We start from the raw sequence: 18,600 nt of genomic DNA, 5'->3' as shown, positions 1-18,600 counted from the left end.
AGTTCAGGATACCGCACCACTAGTGGCGACTCCCTGGGATTATCGCCCAGATGTGGCAGATGCAAGGGCTGATCCGAGTTATCTTTATGAGATGCAGAGACACTCGTTCCCTCGATTCACACATCCAGATGCAGCACCTATAGGAGTGGGAGGTGGAGGTTGCAACGGAGGAGGAGGAGGCAGAGGAGGAGGGAGAGGGGGGAGGCAGATGGAGGGGGAGAATTCTCGAGCAAGGCGGAGGAGGATGCGAGTGCAGGCGAGGCATGTGGTAGAGGAGTCCTCAAAGTTTGAGGAGGAGGAGGCGCCCTTGAGGAGATGGTGAGCAGTGAGGGTAGAGGCACCTGTAGAGCAGCCGGCAGGAGGAGAGGAGGAGGTGCCCTTGAGGAGGCGGTAAGCAGTAGGGCTAGAGGCACCTGCAGAGAAGCTAGCAGGAGGAGAGGAGCAAGGTGCGAGGATCCATGCCTTGGAGGCAGAGATGCAGGCACATCGGGTGACTATTACAGTATGACATCAGCAGCTGATGCACGAGCAAGCGCAAGCAGATGAGCTAGGCTGAGAGTGGGATGCTAGGAGATGAGAGGCAGCGCATCATGGTGCCCGAGCTACCTACTATTATGCCACCTATAGGAGTGTGGTACCACCAGGATAGGGTCTTTTTGATTATTTAGAGTGAGAAGGCAGATCAAAGGGTGTAGTGCAGGCACCAGATAGGAGACAGGCTCCTCCACCAGGGCCAGCACCAGCTGCAGAGGGTGGCAGTCAGACATGACATTGTGTTTTGATTTGTACCTTATATATTTTTGAGACATATATCCAGATTTTGGATCTCACATTTTTCTATGTACCATGACACATTTGATATATATATGAGATACTGGGTTTATCGATATTCTTGTGTACTTGTCTCAAAAATGTATGTTTCAGCTTTCATGTGATGTTTCAGTTTTTGTTTTCAGCTCATGTATGTGTATATGCTTATGTGTATTGTTTTTGATCTCTCATATGGGTGGTATAGATTTAAATGTTTTTGTAAAAATGTGATACTTGGATAGATCGTATGTGATGATTTTTTTGGATTAACCCCTTGTGATGACAGGTTAGCAAAGAAATGTAGCGAAAGATTAAGAAGGTGAAAAGACAAGTAGAAGCGAAAGATAAAAGCAGCTAAATGATATGTCCATGAAAAAGATGAAGAGAGAGAGCTCTTCCCACATGCAAGAATGCAAGACTAAGCTAGAAAATGAACCTAAAATGCAAGCTAATATGCAAAGTGGTTTACCAGCAAGAAGCGCATAACATTTAGACTCTTAATTTCATCATTGAGCATTTATTAGGGACATCATGAGATCATACAACCATCACTAGTATAACTATGAGGATATGAATATGATCGATATCAGATAGGTATGTGGAAATCTAATCTAAGCATCAAAGACATGTAAGTCAAGATAACTACATGATTAGATTCCCTAAGTTTAATTTAGCAAGATTACACCTGTATCAAGGCATAAGTGCTAGGATAAACCCTGAGTGCGGTCTTGCAAAATAGTCAAGGATGATACATTTATAAGTCAAAGTGTTGAATAGGACAAGCACGAATGCTTAGAACACTATAGACAAACAAGGTATAGCCACAAGCAGAAATCAAGAAGACATGCCCCATCCCCCCAGTCTTCTAGTCAATGACATCCTCGAAAGACTATTAGGGAGGGAACACATGGCAAAGAAATCATCATAGATAGCACACAAAGTAGATAAATATCAGCATAGCTCAGTCATTTAAGTGTTAAGGTGCATGTGTGTAAGTCACTTGGCCATTTCTTCAAGATTTGATTCTAATAGTGAGAAATATCGCAACATCAGAGACTGTAGGTAAACTATAAAAAAGTGTTGAAAACCACTTGATGTCAAAGTGGGGAAAGTGTTGAGAAACACTATTTTGTGAGTTGTCAAAGAAACCCTAATGCACAGGAATACCTCAATAGGCTAAGTAGCTATGCCACCAAGATGAGGACAAGAAACAATTCCAAGCTAGAAAATGTGTAGCGAAGTGGATGATTGAGATTGATAGACATAAGTGCAAGGGTTTCAAGTAGCGCCTGTTTCCAGGTTTTCATCACTTGACAGATTTTTTCAAGTTTTTTTTTGTTTTTGTTTTTGTTTTTTTTTTTTTTTTTTTTTTACAGGACATTTTTCTGATTTTTAGGATTTTTTCAGGATCATAGCTATATACAAGATAGTTGAGCAACAAGCCTCTAAGTATAGAACTTCTTCAAGTGTAGGATGTTGATAGGTTCTGCAAGTTCTTCGCCTTCTGAAGTAGACAACTGGTAAGCACCAGACCCAAATGCTACTGTGATAATGTAAGGACCCAACCAGTTAGGTTCAAATTTCCCTTTCTGTTCTCGATTTTGCTGATTTTTGGGATTCTCTCTAAGCACAAGTTCACCAACTTTGAACTCACGGGGGTGAACCTTTTTTTTATATTGTGTAGACATGCACTTCTGATAAGCTCTCATGTGATCAAAAGCAGCCTTGTGCCATTCATCCAGAGTCTCTAATTCCTATACTCTCATAGCTCTATGATCTTCATCGATTATTAACCCATGTAAGGAGATGCGCAAAGAAGGTATCTCGACTTCTAATGGGAGAACAGCCTCAGAGCCATAGACTAGAGAAAAGGGTGTAGCCCCTATAGGAGTATGAATAGAGGTTCTATAGGCCCAAAGTGCCAGATTTATTTGCATGTGCCAATGTTTCCCAGACTTGTGAGTTGTGCGGTGTAGGATTTTTTGCAGTGTTTTATTAGAGGCCTCAGCGTGGCCATACCCTTGGGGATAGTAAATGGAGGACTAGTGTTGCTTAATTCAAAACTTTTTGCATAGCTATTTTAAGTCCTTATTTTTGAACTACCCTCCATTATCCATAATAATAGAGGATGGGATACCATATCGGCAAATGATGTGATTTAGTATAAACAAGGCAACATGTTTGCCTGTAGCAGAAGATAATGGTATAGCTTCAACCCATTTAGTGAAATACTCCATTGCTGTGATGATGAATTTATGACCGCTGGATGAGCTTGGATGAATCTTTCCTACCAAGTCAAAGGCCCATTGCTGAAATGGCCAGTATGTCACAAAAGGGATTAATTCTTGCCCAGGAGCATGTATCAAGTTGCCATGGAGCTAACATTTCTGACAGGACTTTGCATAGCGCACAGCATCAGCTTGCATGGTGGGCCAGTAATAACCCATCCTAAGCAGTTTTCAGGCAAGTGCAAGGCCATTAGAATGCGCCCCACAAATGGCATCCTGGACTTCGAAAAGTGCCTTCTTGAACTCTTCTAGCTCTAAACACCTAAGCAAAATTCCATCTAGACCCCTCCTATACAAGTCACCAGAGACCAAAGTGTAGCGTCAGGCATTACGAAGGAGTTGACATTTTTGGTTGCGCGTGAGGGTTTCGGGAATAACCTGATCAAGTAGGTAGGAGAAAATAGCCACATAGCAGGAGGAATTGTGACCCACAATAGTGTAGATCACCTGGTTATCTGAGGAATCATAGGCTGGATGACGCAATTGTTCCACCAGGAACTCAAATCATGATTCATGTTCTTGTAATTGGAGGATAGATGCTACGGTGGCCATAGCATCAGCAGCCTTGTTTTCTGCTCTAGGAATTTGTTGGAATGTTACAAAGGTAAAATAATTACTTAGAGCATCTATCAACTTTTTATAAGGGATCAATTTATCATCCTTTGTTTGATATTCATTATTCACTTGGTTCACAACCAGTTGAGAATCCCCATAGATGTGTAGCTCAGTTATTCACCATTCAAGGGCCATTTTGATCCCATTTGTTAATGCTTCATACTCTGCAATATTGTTTGTACATGGGAACAATAATTTGTAGGACTTTGGGATTGTATAACCATGAGGGGAAACAAACAACACCCCTACTCCTACTCTATTCTGTGTATGGGATCCATCAAAAAACATTTTCCATGTTCTTTTAGTAATATTCATGATTGAGGCATCTGGAAACTCAATTTGCATAGGTGCTACATCTTCAAGTGGGAAGTTAGCCAACTGGTCAGCTATGGCCTGTCCTTTGATTGCCTTACGTTCAACATACTGAATGTCAAATTTGGAAAGAATCATCATCCATTTAGCAAGGTGACCAGTAAGTGTAGCTTTACTTAATAATTATTTCAAAGAGTCTATCTTGGCAATCAAGTGAACTGTATGGGCCAACATATAATGCCGAAGTTTTTGGGAGGAAAAAACTACAGCAAGGCATGCCTTCTCTATACTTGTATAATTTAGTTCATAAGACACCAAAGTTCGACTGATATAGTATATGGCTCTTTCTTTACCCGTCTCATCACTTTGGGCTAAGAGTGCTCCTAGAGAAGAATCTATAGCTGAAATGTACAAAATCAAAGGTTTTCCCAGAATGGGTGGCATCAAAATTGGCAGTTTTTCCAAGTAGCCTTTGATTTGGTCTAAGATTTTTTGACAGTCACTGTTCCAAATATGGGTAGATCCTTTATGCATATTTTTATTGCAAGGTTGAGCCTTATTAGCTAATTGAGAGATAAATCTTCTTATGGATTGTAGCCATCCTTGTAGACCTCTAAGCTGACTGATAGTCTTTGGTGGAGGCATATCCATGATAGCTTGGACCTTTTTAGGGTCAACCTCAATGCCTTTTGCTGAAATGATATAACCTAGCAATTTTCCAAAAGTGACACCAAAGGCACATTTTTTTGGATTCAACCTAAGTTGGAATTGTTCCATATGGTCCAATATCAAACTAAGGTCTTTGAGATGTGTGTCTCATTTCTTTGATTTTGCCAATGTGTCATCAACATAGTCTTCCATGTTTTTATGCATCATATCATGAAAGATGGTTGTCATTGCTCTTTGATATGTAGCACCAACATTTTTGAGCCCAAAAGGCATGACATTCTAGCAAAAGGTACCCCATGCACATGTAAAGGTTGTCTTTTCTTGGTTTGGTGGAGCCATCTTTATTTGGTTGTACCCAAAAAATCCATCCATGAGTGAGTACATCTCATAACCCGCAGTCATGTCCACTATCATATCGATGTTTGGTAGTGGAAAGTCATCCTTGGGGCACGCTTTATTGAGATCTCTAAAATTAGTACAGACTCATATGGATTTGTCATGCTTGGAGATAGGTACAATGTTGGAAATCCACTCAGCATAATCAATGGCCCTAATGAAGTTTGCATTCAATAGTTTTTCTAACTCTGTCTTGACCAGTAGAGCCACATGTGGATGCATTTTTCTTAACTTTTCTTTTACAGGCTTGACATCTAGTGAGATTGATAAGTGATGCATGATGAGATCTGTATCAAGCCCTTGCATGTCAGAGTATGTCCATGCGAAGTCGACCTTCTTGTCTTGAAAGAACTGAGCAAACTGTGTGTTTTCTTTGTCTGACAAAGATTGAGCTACATGGATAATCTGAGGACATTCTTATGTTCCCAAGTTGATAGGTTGTGTAGGTTCGACTAGAACTGAAGATCTATCCTAGAAATAGCTTGGCAAACTACTAAGTACCTCATCCGTAGGTGCCTTAGAGAGGTTTTCACCATTAGATACATCTTTATTTTTACTTTTTTGAGGGTCAAACACCGCCACAATGTGGTTTTCACCATCTGATCACTTATTTTTCCTTTTAATTTTTTGACTGAGGTACTTGATATCCGATTCTGTCATGTTAATCACGGGTTAGCTGGTGGAAGAAATAATAAGTTCAATTGCATTTAGATAACAAGCGATCTCATAGTCATTTTGGAAAGACTATATTTCAGGTCTTTGATTTTGGATAGACCAATCTATGAGATCTAGGAAAATTAGCGAGAGTGAGGGAGAAGTTTCAATGTGATTGATATGGAAGGAGTCATCTCTGGTGACCTGTGAAGTTGAGTCTATAGAAAATGTTGCAAAAGAGCCCAGCTCAGGAATAGTCCTAGAGGAACTAGCATGATCCATTGAGACATGTTGTGAGTCAAACTCATCTGACCCCATACTAGACCATTCGACTACATCAGGTTGGGCTGCATAGGCATGAATGACATCCACCCCTAGCTCACAAGATGCATCAGAGAGGCTTTCCCACTCATACTCATGAGAATCTGTACTTTGACCCCTATCTATGAGATGAGCAATATTCTGCCTAATTCGTCCTCTATTTATGTCCTCAGAAGTAGACCCTTCTTGTTCCTATTGTTGGGAGGTAGAAGTTTCTTCATTATTAGCAGTAACTATTTCTTCTCCCCAAAGGATGGAAGTGAGAGGAACAAAGTCTTCATCTTGTGTAGTAGTAGCAATTACGGGAGAGTCATCATCCTCTGATTCACTATACATGAGTAATCTTCAATTATAGTTTGGCATATTATTTTCTAGCCCAAAGCCTAGACCAGCGGTGTCTCGAGCATCATGACCTTGAGTGTGACTTAAAGGTTCAACTAGAGCGTTCTTACAACCAGTTAAGGACCCGTGGCCCTAGTAGCCCATTTTTGTCAAAAATTTATAGCCTTTTCCATATTTTTTGGGAGAAATAGGGGTAGTCTTTGTAACCTCCTCGTCTTCCTCTTCTCTGTAGATCCAGTCCCTAATGGCTTGTTCTTCCTTTTCTTCTTCCAATGGTATGGAAGATTGCACAAAAGTGCCAAAAAGTGTCATAGTAGAAGCAGAAGACTTCTTTGCAATAGTTGGTTTCTCATAAGACCGAGGGGAAATTGGTAAGGCAGCAATAGAATCCAAAGTATACTCGCCCATACCAAGGCTCATCATTTTCAATTTTTGTTCACATTCTGTGAAAGATGGTGCTAGCTCATGAGAAGAGCGATTGTGCGAGACTAGCGTTTTGGCAGCAGATAATGTGTTGATAGACATGGAGTTGTCGTCGGGGACAACCACTTCAGTACCATTAAAAGGGAACTTAATGCACTGATGGTATGTAGAGGGTACTGCTTGCATATCATGAATCCATGGTCGTCCCAACAACAAGATGTATGCAAGTGGTATGTCTAAGACTTGGAAAATGACATTCTTCTCAACTGGGCCAACTCTGATTGGAAGTACAATTAGACCTTTAGAAGGCCTTTCAACCTCATCATAGGCCTTTATAGTGATCTTTCACTTAGGATCGATGGAAAATTCAGACATGCCCAATTGTTGGATTACATTGAACGAAATGATATTTAACCCTGCACCATTATATATCAGGACTCGACGGATGCAGGTACAAAAGATTTGAACTTCAATATGAAGAGCAAGGTTATGGGGATGACTGAGAGCTCAGTCATCTTCTTCAGAAAAGGCGAGATAGTGAGGTGAGGAGATGTGGTTCACCATAGCTTGGAATTTTTCTACATCAATATCTGTGGGAACATTGGTAGCACGTAAAGCTTTCTCAAGGATATCCCTGTGCAAAGGAGATAACTCTAGCAATTCAAAAATGGAGATTTGTGCTTGCGTGCATTGCAGTTGGCTAACAAGATCATAGTTGGAGATTTTGGAAGTAATTGGTTGTTTAGATGATGAAGCATTTTTAGGATCATTAGAAACTTTTAGGACAACCTTAGATTTCCCCCTAGTGACAGCGTTGAGTGGTTCACCTTGAGAAGATGAAGACTCAGCCACCCGGAGTACCACCTTGGGTCTAGTATTAGTATGATTTTGAGGAGTGGATCCTGTCCTTAAGACCACTTTTGGTCATTCATTTTCAGCATCATAATTTGGCCAGTTGTCATTATTGGAGCTTGCCATACATACGTATTCAATGGGCTTAAGCATGCTTATAACATTATCAGTGTTAGCATAAGCATAACTGATTTTGGCATCATGATTCTTTTTGGCAGCTACCCTTGAGGTCTTAGCCTTTTCATATTCAGGTAATGGTTTTTGGAAAGCCTTATGATCAGTATTCTTAACAAGGCCATCTGTAACAACTTTGCCAGCTTCGATGAGGTCTTGAATTACATCCTTGAGTTTGAAGCAATTCTCTGTGTTATGTCCCTTACTTCAGTGATAGCTGCAAGTATGATCTTCTCTCCACCATGGAGGTCTAATGGGTGGATCCTAAGGACGTGAGTTGTCTGGCAAGGTGACCAATTTGTTTGCAATTAAGGTTTTTAAAACCACTTCATAAGGTTCGACCATAGGTGTGTAAACACGTCGCTTGTTTGCAAATTTAGAGCCTTTGTCAAAGGTTTGTGGTTTCGAACCTTCTTGTTGCTTTACTGCATAGATGGCATTGGAAAGGTTAAATGCAGGTTCCTTAGTCTTAGGAGTGTCCACTACTCTGTCATTAACAACATACTTGTTTTTGTTCCAAGGTTTGCCTTTGTCTTTACTGTTTCCATTGTTCATTTTGTCCTTGTTTATGGCAATATCACCTTTTTTGACAGCAACATCCTCAATGCGATATGCACTTTCTACCATGGTGTTGAAGGATGTGAATAACTATTTTCTTAGATCAAAGTATAATTCGAGTACAAGCGTATTGACAAAAATTTCAATTTTTTCAGCCTCAGGCACTTGCCGAGGATACCGAGAGTATAAAGATCTCCATCGTTGAAGGTATATTGCAAAAGACTCTCCAAGTTTTTGTTTGATGTTGCATAAGTCTAGCACTGTCACAGGATGTTGAATGTTGTACAAATATTGCTGGATGAAATGTTGCGCAAGTTCATCAAATTTTTTAAGAGGAGGACTCAATTTTGTGAACCACTCCATAGCTTGTCCTCTTAGACTTCTAGGGAACAAATGCATAAGAAAGGTGTCTTCATGCATAAAGTCCATGCTAATAGCATAGAAATGTCTCACATGGTCGTGAGGGTCACCATTTCCATCGTATTTGTCATTCTTAGGAACCTCTATATCCTTAGGAAATGGTAGCATGTATAGACTCCTATCAAATGGAAGAGCGCAAATTGATTCAACAAATGATGTCTTAGGTGGCTCTTTTGAAGTTTGCAGTTGCGTAAATTGTTTCCTTAGTTCCTGTATTTCTTCCCTTAAGATTTCAGCCTCAGTGGGCTCTCATTTTGGAATAATATGTTCAATATTAAAACCTTGAGGGAGTTCCCATCCCCTAGCTGCCATGTATTGGAAGTATTGGTCTCCATTTTCCTCTAAAGCTCTGAGCATTAGTTTTTGGGCGAAGCCATCTTGTTTAAATTTGATCACATCTTCGCTAGTTACTTCTTCATCACTATCATGATGAGATGGTTTAGGTGAAGGACATGCGCCAGCGGCAGCTCTAGGAGTACTTGGAGGCGTGTGATTACCATCATTATTTTCAAAGGGATTTCGAGGACAAGTTCCTTTATATCCTTCGTAGCGTGCTTGATTGTCAGTTTTAGCTTGTTGATTTTCTCTCTCCGTAGCGTATATAGCCTCCAAAGTCTTTTGGGTTTCACGTGCTTGTTCTTCTAAATGACGTTTAATTTCATCAGGATGCACCATAGTGACTATACCACTCGTATCCGCAGGTGTCTCAAAGGGTGTACCAAATGGATTTTCAAAACTATAAAGTGGGTTGTGCCGAATGTTAGCTATTTGTGTTTGAGCAAATTCGAGATTCTTATCACAAGGTTGTTTGCGAGGATGTTTGGGTGGTGTGTCCAATTGTTTGAAAATGAAAGGTGTGTGGCTACCATTACCACCTTGATATCTAGTTGTGACTGGCATGTAAAGAGTTGTCTTTGTTTAGTAGGACAAGAAGAGTGAGCTGAATTTGAAGCTTTTACGATCAGGACTAGTCACTTCTCAAAATGTGATTAGACGGCTTGTCAAACAGTGCTCAAGATCTTACAGCACGGGTGACTCGAGCTGAGCAGACGAGTGAGAAGCTCAATAGTGGATAGCTAGAAAAATAATAGCTAAATTTTGACAAGTGATTTATCAAGACATTTCAAGACTTACATTCGACAGACTAAACCCATCTTTTCAACTTAGGATGAATTCTTCACACACTGATACATGGCCAGGATCAAGGGTGACCAGCGTGACGTTCCTTAAACCAAATAAATCCAACTGCAAACTCTATTTTTTGCCCAAAATGACTCTAGGCGATACTTTCTCAAAAGGAGGGTGACATAAGTTCAGCAAATAATGTCGTGCGATAGAATTTTAGGAATAGTGCGATACTTTTTGTTCAGGCAATAGATATTTATACTAAGTGCGACAGAATATTAGACACAGTGCGACATAATTTTTGAAAAAAATGTCGCGTGATATTTCTCATGAAAGCGTGCGACAGAGTGCCATTTTTGTGTAAAAAAGTCAATTTTTTTGGTTTGGAGTTTGTTTCAATTTGTCAATCAGACAGTCATTTCAATCAGACAATGTTTCGTTTTAGCTTGTATAAGTAAACAGCAAGGTTTGTAAACAGTAAGTGTTGTAACATGTCTTCAAATTAATTGATCAAGGGTAAAAAAAACCTTGTCAATATGCATTTGGGATATCAGAACAGCCTTCCTAACAACTTTTTATCGGAATGTTTATGTTGCAAGAACGTTAACACTAGTCAAAACATCAAAAACAATAGCCAAGCAATCTACTTTAGAGTCACGGTTCATTAATCAACAACTTAGCCCACGCTTGATGCTCCTTCGCCTCACACCAAGTGGTCGCCCACAAGAGATATTGGCTTTGTCATGGAAGTTCCATAAGAACAACCAAGGGAACACATATGGTGAGTGCAAATCTTGGGGTGATCCGGGTAGTCCACTAGGATCGATCCTTGCACCAAGAAGTTGAGCAGCTAAAAAGGGTAGTTACTAACTTAGGGTTCTTAGATCGGGCTTCCATTCATAGTGCCCCCCTTGCTCCCAATTATGGGACACCTCACCTTGTGATGAGTAACCGATCTCGCGATCACAAGAGTACCTTAAGCATTCTTGCTTAGTGATCTCCCTATGGTCAAAATCCCATAAGCGATCACACTAGGCGAAGACAAACACTATGTCTACCAAAGTTTTGTGTCCTTGGCAGCCTTGAGTTTATAGTGGGTTGGAAGAGCCAAGTAATCGGCTTGTCCCCACTTGGGTCATCCCTCTCAGGTTGTCCGAGAGCAGGCCCTCTAAAGGATCCTAACTATACAAAGTGGATCAACTTTCAGAAGTCAAGATTTCTGGTTCACCACAAGGGTGAAGAGCATACTCTCGTATTCCAATCGTTTTCTCCCAAACATGCCAGGAAGATTCAGTTACTCATTGCTTTTGAAACCAAATGGCAAGTCAAAATTTCTGATTCACCACAAGGGAAAAGAGCATACTCTCCTATTACCAAAAGACTCCAATCACAAGTTTTATGTGCCTATAAAAATGAACAATTTATTCAATGCCGCACATGGAAACAAAAAATCAAACAAGTTTGGGTTTTTATGCATTGGGCAGCCCTGCAAACAACGTTAGTAGCCCTTGTGCATTTGAAGCTTTGACATGTGTTCTTTTTGTATACAAGGTTTCAATATTTTCTTCACAAAAAGGGCAACCTACAATCACAACTCGTTAGCCCATAAGTTACAACAAAATAATCATAAAAACCGTGAATTAAACCTCTGTAAAATAGTTTAGAAATCTGGTTAAAGATGACAACAAGCCAGCTACGAAGAAATTTTATCAAATCCCTCAAGGAAAGAGCAAAAAAATGTTATGCGATACTTTTTGCTGAACAAAAGTCATGCGATACTTTGCAATATAGGAGGGCGACAGTTTTTGTTTAGGCGATAGTTTTACTTTATCCATGTGATATAATTCTACACAGAGGGCGACAATATAAAAGTTGCGAGTGCGACACTATTTCCAAAAAATTGTCGCACGATAGTACTGTGAACTGTAGTGTGATACTGGAAAAATGTCGCCCAACACTGCGACTGTAAAAAAAAAAAAATACAGAGGAGTACAAAAAATGTGAGCAAAAATAAGAAAAGGTAGGGCAAAACGTACAGTCTGGCCCCATGGTGGGCACCAAAAATGTGCACTTCTCTAAATCATTCTATCTGAGGTTCTCCATAGATTGGAAAGCTCGAATGCCGACTTAGAGCTCCCTAGTCATGGAGTGCAAGGGGCATACAAATGAGCATATAGGAGCTCTCAGCTGAGCCTTAGAAATACAGCCCTTGCTAGTAAACCACAAAATGGGAGATTCTTTAGACAAGAGCAAGAGTGCTAGTGTCAAAGAACTCTTGGATCATGCAATGCAAAAATGAAACTAAATTAGGATGAGATGAACAATGCAAGCTATGCTAAAAATGAGATGGGAATGTTAAAAATCCAACTATTAAGCTATGTGATCTAATTATTTTCAAAGGAAACTACACTATCATGCAATATGATCTTAAGACTAATATGAAGGAAATGAGAGAATGAGACAAGGAAGAGAAGTTCTCCACAAAGCTCCAAGGAAACCTGTTAGAAAACTTGTAGCATGACAATATTCAAAAGATGGATTCCCTTTGAGGGGGAAAGCTCTCTCCCTTTTAAAGATGTATGGATGGTGGAGATCAAGATGAAGATGGTGGATGATCAACGGTTGAATTCAAAAATAGGAGTGATCCATGTGAACACACAAGTCAACCAATAGAATATAAGTTGACTTGTCATATAAGACAAAAGTCACAAAGCCTTTTCTTTTAATTGTAAAATAGAAAAAGGACTTTATGTGTGCACTTTAAGTGGGTTAGAAGAATGGGGTGTTTTATTTAATTAAAAGGGGACATGTTCTTTTAATCAAATAATGAACTTAGGATAGCATAGTCAAACTATAGGTTATAATCAAATAAATTGATTATTAACAATTTGGTCTAGGTAAATGATTAAATTAATTTAGCCAAAATGTTGAGAAGGGGGCTAATAGTCTAGATGACCATTTTTAGGTGATTACAACCCCTTCCATTGACTAAATATTTATAATAGGTGTGATTCCTTATCTTCTTGGTAATTTTTCTTTCAAAAATTTCTCCCAAATCTAAGGGTTGAGAAGGTGGTAGATCCTTCAACCAATATTCATGTGAGTCTACTATAGGTGTATCTGCAACATCAAAAGAATCCTTGAAAACAATTAGATCAAGCACATTGAAATTTGGTGAGATCGCAATAGTAGGTGGTAAAGAAATTTCATATGCATTAGGACCAAACTTATGCAAGATTGTACAAGGTCCTATCTTCTTCATTTGGAGTTTGGTATTATGACCTTTAGGGAGTCCTTCCTTTCTCAAATATGCCCATACTTTGTCACCTACTTGGAATAGAACATCTTTCCTCTTCTTATCTACTTGTGCTTTGTATTTTGTTAATTATGTTCCAATGTATCTTTCACCTTTTCTTGTACTTGTTTGATAAGTTTAGCTATTCTTCTCCTTGTGCACTAACCTTTATTTCATTAGGTAACTCTCTAAGTACTAGAGGTCCCTTAGGATGATAGCCATAGACTATTTGGAATGGTGTCTTTTTTGTTAACCTAATGAATGAATCATTGAAAGAAAATTAAGCGTGAGGAAGGATTTGATCCCAATTTTGTGCATATTGCTTGGTGAGGCATCTATGGAGGTTTCCAAGAGATCTATTTACAACTTTAGTTTGACCATCCATTTTTGGATGGTAGGAAGAAATAAATTGCAGATTAGTGCCTAATTTCTTGTGCAACATTCTCCAAAAGTGTCCTTGGAATTTAGTGTCTCTATCTGAAACAATAGAGTTAGGTATACCATGAATTCTTAAAATCTCTCTAAAGAATATATGGGCAATATGAGAGGCATCATGAGTGCGTTTACAAGGTATAAAGTGTGCCATCTTGCTGAAATAGTCTACAACCAAAAATATATTATCATATCCTAGTTTTTTCCTTGGTAATCCCATAACAAAGTCCATAGATATTGCTTCCCAAGGTCTAGAAGGTATTGGAAGAGGTTGGTATAATGCTTTCTTAGTTGTAGATCCCTTTTCTTGTTGGCATATAACACATGACTCTACATATTTCTTGACATCATGCTACATTTTTTGCCAATGATAATGTCTTTTAACAACCTCTAACGTTTTGTCAATACCAAAGTGACCACTCATTCCTCCACAATGTTTTTCCTTTACTATATTGTCTCTCATAGAGAATTTTGGACTAGAAAGTTGATGACCCTTAAAAAGTAGTCCATGTTGAATAAGAAATTTAGAAAAATCTAGATGATACCTATCTGTAAGAGTAGTGCAAACCTGATACATTTCTCCAAAATCTACATCATCTTTGTAGAGGTCCTTCAATGCTTGGATGCCTATGCTTTGAAATTAGATTTCTTGCACCAAAATAATCCTCCTACTTAGAGCATCAGTAACTTTTTTTTTCTTGACCTTTCTTATGCTTTATGGTGAATGAATAGGCTTGTAATTGTTACATCCACTTGATATGTTTTACACTCAACTTCTCTTGAGAATTTAGAAAACTTAGAGCATGACTATCTGTAAAAACCACAAATTATTTAGGTAATAAATAATGCCTCCATTTCTTGAGGGCTTGAACCATGGCATAAAGTTCTAAATCATAAGTTGAGTACTTCTTTTAATCATAGTTTAGTTTTTTAGAGAAGAAAGCCATAGGTTTATTGTCTTGGCTAAGGACTGCCCATATTGCTAGGTTGCTTGCATCTATCTCAATAGTAAAATCCTTATTAAAATAAGGAAGAGTGACTATTGTACATTATGCCACTCTTGATTTTAGATATTAAAATGCATCATTTTCTTCTTTAGTCCAAATAAACTTTTCCTTTTTACCTCCTTTGATTGTATCTAATATAGGTGCACATACATGGTTGAAGTTCTTAATGAACTTTCTATATAATGTTGCTAATCCATAAAAAATTCTTACATCACCCACATTCTTTGGAGGATGCTATTCAATGATTGCATCTACCTTTGTTGGATCCATCTTTAGTGTGCCTTTTGAGATCACAAATCCCAAGAAAGTGAGTTCTTTCTAGAAGAATGAGCACTTCTCAAGGTTGATCATTACTTGATGCTCTTTTAGCCTTTTGATAACCAATCCAATGTATTCAAGGTGTTCCTCCAAGCTGCAACTAAAAATTAGTATATCATCAAGATAAATAACCAAAAGCTTGCAATTGTAAACATGAAATATTTCATTCATTAGCCTCATGAAGGTAGAGGGGGCATTTCTTAAACCAAATTGCATTACTATCCATTCATAGAGACCTTCTATGGTTTTTATGGTAGTCTTCCATTCATCACCTAGCTTGATCTTATTTGGTGATAACTAGATCTTAGATCAATCTTTGAGAAGTATGATGCATTGCGTAATTGATGTAAGAGGTATTCAAGGCTCAGGATAGGAAATCAATATTTGATAGTGATCTTGTTAATGGCTTTATTATCAGTGCATAGTCTCCATTTACCATTCTTTTTAGGAGCCAAAACTGATGGAATAGCACATGGGCTAAGACTTTTTTAGATAATTCCTTTATCCAATAATTCTACAACTTGTTTGGATATTTCAACATTTTGAGCAATAGTGTGTTTGTGGAGTTTTGTTGGGCAAGGATGCTCTAGGGATGAATTCTATTTGGTGGCTTATATCTCTAATGGATGACAGGGATAAGGGTAAATCTTTTGCAACCACCTCCTTGTATTCTTTAAGAAACTTTTGAACTTATTTTGGGACTGATTTATCCTTGCTATGTACTGGTTCATCCTTTGGTTTCAAAATTAATGCATAACCCTCTTTTTCTTCTTTGATTGTTTTTAACATTTTTTTTTCACCCACTATGATAGCCAAAGGTTCTTTTTCCTTTTTAGGCTTAGGTAGAGGCTTGAGATTATAATTTTTTCCATCCCTCACTATGGTGTATGTATTTTTTCTAAAATTATACATGGCATCTATATCATATTGCCATGGCCTTCCTAAGAGAAGGTGGCAAGCATCCATTTCTACAATATCACATAAAACCTTATCTTTGAAATCACCTAAAGAGAACTCTACCATGGCTTGTTCATTTACAAGTGTTTTCTGCCCTTTTGTTAGCCAAGAAACATTATAAGAATATGGATGTGGAATTCTTTCTAGTTCTAATTTTTCAACCATTTCTTTAGAAACTAGATTTTATGTTGATCCTAAATCAATTAACAAATTACATACCCTTTATTTGCATTTGATCCTTATCCTAAACAAGTTCTTACTTTGTGTTGGTTCTTGAGCATGAGGTACTTGCAGGAATTATTATCTCATCATTAGTGCCACACCTTCTTTAGCCTATAAGTTTCTTTCTTCTTGCACCAACTATGTCATTCTTTCTCCTTGATTGTTGTTGTTTGGATAGTGTTCCATTTGATTGCATCTAAAACACTTAGGAGCTCCATTATATCTCCCTCTTCCTCTATTGAAGGATCTTCCTCCTCTAGAGCTTTCTCTCCAACTAGATTCACCATGGTCTTTGTGTGTTTACTCCATGGATTTTCCTTCATTAGATGATTGACTTCTTTGCCAAGAGTTACTTCTACCCCTATCATTTCTCCCCCTTCCTCTATTGGATTATTCATTTCTCCTCTTGAACTTTTTTTTCACATTTAGTGTAAGTTGCACACATTGTTGCAAAGTGGTTATTGTTGTCAAACTCAATTCATCTTGAATAGACAACGTGAGACCTTGCAAGTATCTTTCCAACTTGATACTTTTAGGTTCAACCTCTTGTGTTCTGATCACCAATGTTTGAAACTCATCAATATAGGCTGAAACTATCATGTCTTTTTACCTTAGATTTATTCTTCTTCTATGAAGGTGAACTTTATAGTCTTCAAGAACATAGGCCTTCCTAAATAACTTCTCCATCTTTTTCCATGTGATTACTAGAACTTTTCCATTCCTTATTCTATCTCCTTAGGTGATATTCCACCATGTAAGAGTAGTTCCTTTCAACTTGGACTCAGATATCTTTTTCCTTTGACTCTTAAGAATCTCATCACATTCAAAGAAACTATTTAGGGCATCCACCCAATCAACTACATCCTCAAGGTTCATTTTCCCATCATAAGTTGGTAAGTCTAATTTGGTATCCATGGTTCTTCTTTCCATGGAATTAAGAGTTCTTATGAGCAGCCTCTGATCTGGAGGTATTTGTTCTTCTTCCTCCAAATGGATCTCCTCGTCACTTTCTTAATCAAATTCTTTAGAGTTCTTGGCTTTTTGGCAAGCCCTTCTCTAAGCCTTTTCAACTCATCTTTCATTTGTTGCATCTCAATGTTTCTAAGTTCATCTCTATTCCTTTTTGCATCTTTATTTAGTTTCTACTCCTTCAAATATTTTACTATGTCTGCATTAGTCATGTTGAATAGCAATTCATGATTCTCTTCATCTGACATTTTGCCAAAAATTTAGAAGCCCATAGATCAACATACCAAAGCACCTTAAAAATGTTTGAAAGCCCAAACAAAACCCAAGACCCCACCCTTGCACCTTGACCACAAAAATGGCTTAACACATGAAACCTACTCCCAACATGGGCCCATGAACCTAGACTCAAGGAATGTTGTTTTTAAATCAACATGAACATGTGGCGTGAATATGAAGACCCCAAACTAAGAAAATGGCATAGTTCCTTTGTTAAGTCCTAGGATTCCTAGTAGCCCAAGGAATGAGACTTTGGCCTGCAACTTGTATATTTTAAATGGAATCAAGAACTTGAACACCAATATTATTTTATATTTATAATATACAAATAGATCACAAAGTGTTGCAACCCCAACAAGCAAGAAACTACCCAAACCATCATGAAAGCCACTAGACCTAAAGGGCTAATTAGGCCACATTTACAAAGGAAGTCCTCTTTTGGCATGTGAAAAAAACATGAAACCAATTAGGTTAGCTATGGAATGCCAAAAATATTCTATGTAAAAAGTTACAAACCATGACATGAAGTTTTGAGGGGTCCAAAAGCTAGTTACAGTAGAATTGTGCATAGGTGCATACATGAGATATACACCTAGGGCATCAAAATTCTTCCTTGTACCTACATCTCTTCAACTAAAACCACCAAAATCTCAAAGATCATTAAGAATAAAATAATTCCACTAAAGGCCATAAAATTCCTATGGTGGAATCTCAAGTTATAATGCGGTTTCAATCAAAACCCTTGAAACCCTCAAATTTTGAGTTGTCAACACTAAAATGAGTATAACTTGAGTTCTAGGATGTTTCAAGACCTCAAACTAGTTGCATTAGAAATATAATTCAAATATTCATCCAACCATACTAGTTTTGGACTTTTATTCATTTGTATAGGTCTATACCATATAGAAAACTAACCCAGAATGTAGAAAAATAGGTTATTATTTATTGATTTCAAGGAAAAATCATACATCATGCCTTCCACTTTCCTAAAAGGGCTATATGAAGGCCTTCCCCAACTGATCCAACCAAATTTCAAAGGTTTTGGCTATTGGAGGACTAATTACAACTTGTTTTGCCTAATTATGCAAGAAGTTACAAAGTTGCATAACAACTTTTGTAACTTTTATTGCATTTTTACATTTTTGAGCCTAAAAGGCATTTTAAC

Source organism: Cupressus sempervirens, chromosome 5 (assembly GCF_028749045.1).
Source record: "Cupressus sempervirens isolate cs-2001-9-10 chromosome 5, ASM2874904v1, whole genome shotgun sequence".
Taxonomy (NCBI): Eukaryota; Viridiplantae; Streptophyta; class Pinopsida; order Cupressales; family Cupressaceae; genus Cupressus; species Cupressus sempervirens.
The sequence above is the reverse complement of the archived record's forward strand: the minus strand, read 5'-3'. Positions refer to the sequence as shown.